Source organism: Oncorhynchus kisutch, linkage group LG25 (assembly GCF_002021735.2).
Source record: "Oncorhynchus kisutch isolate 150728-3 linkage group LG25, Okis_V2, whole genome shotgun sequence".
In the NCBI taxonomy this organism is placed as follows: domain Eukaryota; kingdom Metazoa; phylum Chordata; class Actinopteri; order Salmoniformes; family Salmonidae; genus Oncorhynchus; species Oncorhynchus kisutch.
In genome coordinates, this window is record NC_034198.2 from 7,126,552 (window position 1) to 7,131,971 (window position 5,420).

Here is a 5,420-nt window from a genome sequence, read left to right on the forward strand (position 1 = left end):
AGAAAAATATTACTTGAGTAAAGGTATTTGTTTTTAAATATACTTAAGAATCATAAGTAAATGGAATTGCTAAAATATACTTAAGTATCAAAAGTCAAAGTTAAAGCACAAACGATTTCAAATTCCTTATATTAAGCAAACCAGACAGCACAATGTTCCAGTTTTTATTTATTGTTGGATAGCCAGGGGCACACTACAACACTCAGACATAATTTACAAACGAAGCATTTGAGTTTATTGAGTCCGCCAGATCAGAGGCAGTAGGGATGACCAGGGATGTTCTCTGTTTATTGAGTCCTCCAGATCAGAGGCAGTAGGGATGACCAGGGATGTTCTCTGTTTATTGAGTCCTCCAGATCAGAGGCAGTAGGGATGACCAGGGATGTTCTCTGTTTAGTGAGTCCTCCAGATCAGAGGCAGTAGGGATGACCAGGGATGTTCTCTTGATATGTAACAGTCGTCGTATGAAGGAGAGGACCAAAGTGCAGTGTGGTAAGTGTTCATCTTGGTTTTTAATACGAACACTGACTCCAAAACAATAAAACGACAAACAAACAGTCCTGAACGGTGAAATAAAACACAGAACAGAAAATAATCACCCACAACTCAAAAGTGAAACCAGGCAACCTAAGTAGGGTTCTCAATCAGGGACAACGATTGACAGCTACCTCTGGTTAAGAACCATACCAGGCCAAACACAGAAATCCCAAATGATAGAAAAAGGAACATAGACAGCCCAACTCACACCCTGACTGTACTAAAACAAAGACAAAACAAAGGAACGGAACAGAGGTTAGAACGTGACATGAATAGTGTGTGAATTGGACCATTTTCCTGTCAAAATGTAACACATACTGTCAGGGAAAATGTATGGAGTAAAAAGTAAATAACTTTCATTAGGAATGTAGTGAAGTAAAAGTAATAGTAAAGTACAGATACCCAAAAAAACGACTTAAGTAGTACATTAACATGTTTTACACCAGGACTACTTTAAAAAATGTACACTTCAAATTATACAAAACCACATTTACTTGAAAAACAGTGCAGGTGCGAATTTTGGTAAAAGAATGACGGCACAAACAGCACAAACCGTCACTCTGTTGTTCCCTCTTGTCTGACCACTGCAACAGTCAGAGCAACTCCCTAGCTAACCCTCCCTCTAGCCATCTGTCCTTTCTTAAGACACAAAGAGAAGATGAGCCTTTTGAGGAACAGCTGCAAAATAAAGGCAGAGTTGTAATTCTAGAGGGCATCATCCATAGCGGAGTGCCATAACTTTCAAAATGTCCCCCTGGGTGTAAAATGTCTCCGTCTCATTTCTCTCAGGACCAAACCGTTCAGAGTTCTCTCCTCTCCACGTTGTAACTCGATCTAAAAACATTTCATACTACTGTATGTCCTCAAAGGCCTCCCTTGCAGTGTTCTCTGTGAATTCACACAGCTCTGACATGAAGAGAACCCCAAATAAACGCCACAGCACAGCTTCAATGGGAACACATTGGAACTCAGACTCAGCCGAGCCCTGCACAGTTACAGTAAATCGATTCTGCCTCTGTGTTACAGTTTTTGTCTTGTGTATCCCCCATAGGCTTCATTTAGCATTGTGCTCAAATAGCATTGGGAGACAGAGCGGGACCATGCATCCCTATGGGCCGGGGCCACAGCAAGGAGCCTGATAATCTGTGCTCACAGTCCACAGGGAGATGGCGGTGTCCCCTTCCGTCCCATCAGTACTTGTTAATCCCAAAGATCGGGACTCCGTGAAGCTGGGGGAGCTTGGGAATGAGCACAGTCATCACGCGGTGTTGACCACATAGTGGTCCTGGTCGTATTTGGTGTAGAAGCTGGTGAGGATGTAGCTAGGGGGAGAGGAAGAATGTAGGAGGGAGAGAAAGTAAGGGTAGGTCAAAGAAAGACTGAAGGACTAGGGCCTTCGCTGCCAGCAAGCACAGCAGGCACCACAGCAGTCCAGACTCCCACTGCCCACAGACTGGATGGAAGAGGCTGCTGGGAGGACACTGAAGTCATTAACAAGGACAGCAGGGAAACAAACCATGCTTAAAGAATAGGTTTCACTTTTCAGTCCTTTTCCTCCTTAAATACCAATGTAGCCACTTTGCATTGAATTATACTTTATAAAGGGTTTCTAAGTAGTAAATAGACTATTCATTTATAAGTCTAAAACAGTAATAACATAAAACAGTGCAGAGTATGGTACTGCAGGGAGTCCTAACAGGACGATGGGGGTGATGGTGAGGAACTTGCGTGAGGCAGTAAACTGGACACCAATAGTCCGTCTGCTCCCAGTATGTGTAGAAGCGGGCCTTGCTCTGGTCGGGAGTCTCAAATGGAGTTCCTTTCACCAAGTGTTACAACAAAGTACATGCACTGCAACACACACAGCACAGAATACTTGGTCAGGAAAGCTTTAGCTGTTACAGTGTATTCGGAAAGTATTCAGACCCCTTCCCTTTTTCGACACTTTGTTACGTTACAGCCTTTTTCATTCATCAATCTACACACAATACCCCATAATGACAAAGCGAAAACAGGTTTTGAGAATTGTTTTCCCATTTACTACATATAAAACACAGAAGTATCTTATTTACATAAGTATTCAGACCCTTTGCTATGAAACTCGAAATTGAGCTCAGGTGCATCCTGTTTCCATTGATTATCCTTGAGAATATTTTACAACTTGACTGGAGTCCACCTGTGGTAAATTCAATTGATTGGACATGATTTGGAAAGACACACACCTCTCTATATAAGGTCCCATAGTTGACAGTGCATGTCAGAGCAAAAATCAAGCCATGTGGTTGAAGGAATTGTCCGTAGAGCTCCGAGACAGGATTGTGTCGAGGAACAGATCTGGGGAAGGGTACAAAAAAAAATCTGCAGGATTGAAGGTCCCCAAGAACACAGTGGCCTCCATCATTCTTAAATGGAAGAAGTTTGGAACCATCAAGACTCTTCCTAGAGCTGGCCGTCTGGCCAAAATGAGCAATCGGGGGAGAAGGGCCTTGGTCAGGGAGGTGACCAAGAACCCGATGGTCACTCTGACAGAGCTCCAGAGTTCCTTTGTGGTGATGATAAAGTCCTTGCAGAAGGACAAACATCTCTGCAGCACTCCACCAATCAGGCCTTTATGGTAGAGTGGCCAGACGGAAGCCACTCAGAAAAAGGCACATGACAGCCCACTTGGAGTTTGCCAAAAGGCACCTAAAGGACTCTTAGACCATGAGAAATAAGATTCTCTGGTCTGATGAAACCAAGATGGAACTCTTTGGCTGAATGCCAAGCATCACATCTGGAGGAAACCTGGCACCATCCCTACGGTGAAGCATGGTCGTGGTAGCATCTTGCTGTGGGGATATTTTTCAGCGTTAGGGACTGGGAGTCTAGTCAGGATCGAGGGAAAGATGAACTGAGCAAAGTACAGACAGATCCTTGATGAAAATCTGCTCCAAAGCACTCAGGACCTAAGACTGGGGTGAAGGTTCACCTTCCAACAGAACAACAACCCTAAACACACAGCCAAGACAACATAGGGGTCTCTTCGGGAACAAGTCTCTGAATATCCTTAAGCGGCCCATTAAGAACCCGGACTTGAACCCGATCAAACATCTCTGGAAAGACCTGAAAATAGCTGTGCAGCAACACTCTCCATCCAACCTGACAGAGCTTAAGGGGATCTGCAGAGAAGAATGGGAGAAACTCCCCAAATACAGGTGTGCCAAGCTTGTAGAGTCATACCCAAGAAGACTCAAGGCTGTAATCATTGCCAAAAGTGTGTCAAAAAAGCACGGAATAAAGGGTCTTAATACTTGCGAAAATGTGATATTTCAGTTGTTGTTTTTTTTTATTGCCAAGAATTCTAAAAACCTGTTTTCGCTTTGTCATTATGGGGCATTGTGTATAGATCAATGAGGGACATGTTTTAAAAAAATCCATTTTAGAATAAAGCTGTAGCGTAACAAAATGAGGAAAAAGTCAGGGGGTTTGAATACTTTCCGAATGCACTGTACATTTAAAATTGCATGGGCAAAAGTGATTCTATGAATCTTTCAGTAGCCTACAACTGCAAATCGATGTATTTTAGGAAAGGGTGTGTAAGCTGACATAGTACTGTTCTGTAACTTTTATAGCAATGCAACTGCCATAAAAAAAATGGGTAAATGTTCAAGACTGCCCCATGAACTATTGACTTTATTGACCTTCACTCTTCCCTCTCCTATTGACAGTACAGGAGTTTGCTTATAGAGACTACCATTGTGTGGATAACGCTGACTGGACCATCCACCAACAGTACCAACTACAGTTCACTGGTGCCCCTAGGCATAGCCTACTAGGGCACCCACTACCCACCAGGTTGTGTATGATGTTGGTGAGGGTCCAAACTATGGGTACGCTAGCGAAGGGGATGCTGAGCAGGATGACGTGCAACAGGCCGATGCCCAGGAGGTAGGAGAGCCAGATGCCCCGGCTGTTCATCACCCGCGTGTTGGGGGTTCACCTCGCTGTGAGCCGTGCCCACATTCATGATGTCAACACACCAGTCACCACGCTCCTCGTCCGCCTGAGAAACAGAACAGAAGGATGTGTGATATAATTCCTTATAGGTATGCCAAACATTATGCGTAATGCAAACAATGCGACAAGGGTACAGCTTGACTGTTCCATCCATGTTCTGTTCATTAGATCCTATTGGGAGGGGTCCCTTTATAGGCCTGTCTAAGTTAGTTGGAATGTGGTGAACTAGGTTGTGTGTATCTTTGGGGAGGGAGTCTAGCTGAAATAATTACAACATAGTCATAACCCATCATATTTCTAGGGCAGGCTGATTCAACTCAAATATTGTACTTTCTTCATCAGTTCTTCCAAAATGTTCCATTATCAAATTGAAATAATACATTATGATCTAACACATTGTATCGTGCACTACTGTATTCCAATAATAATGCTAATAATAATAAGTAAATCAAGTCAATACAAATAGATAATAGCCTACTTACAGGAGAAAATGGCTTCAATCCGATCTTCAGTCCGTCATCACTATGTTGCTCTTATTCGCTATCTCCTTCACTGGTTAGGAAATGTACATCATTAGGTTGGACTGCTATATCATTTCGATTAGTCCTTCATTCACATACCTTCTTATTGCGTCTTTATGCAATGCTATCCTTCAGGACATAGCCCGACATTCAAGCAAACAGTTCCACCCAGAGCCACTTTGTTCGTCTTGCGCAACACAGCAGAATTCATATAAAACGTCATAATTTTCAGAGCGCCAAAATTGGGATAATCTTTTTATTCGTCGCTCTTAGCGTCGATGAATGCCTTTACATCACATCTGTAAAACGGACCAATTAAAAGGGAATGCGTTGAAAAGCTGGGGATACGCCCCCTTGCAGCGTCAC

At 43.2% G+C, this 5,420-nt stretch overlaps 1 pseudogene; it reads right to left on the reverse strand.

The window, feature by feature from the left end:
* Positions 1-684: 684 nt before the first annotated feature.
* LOC109869919 (ORM1-like protein 3) lies at positions 685-4,543 on the reverse strand (annotated as a pseudogene).
* Between the last annotated feature and the right edge of the window lie 877 nt (positions 4,544-5,420).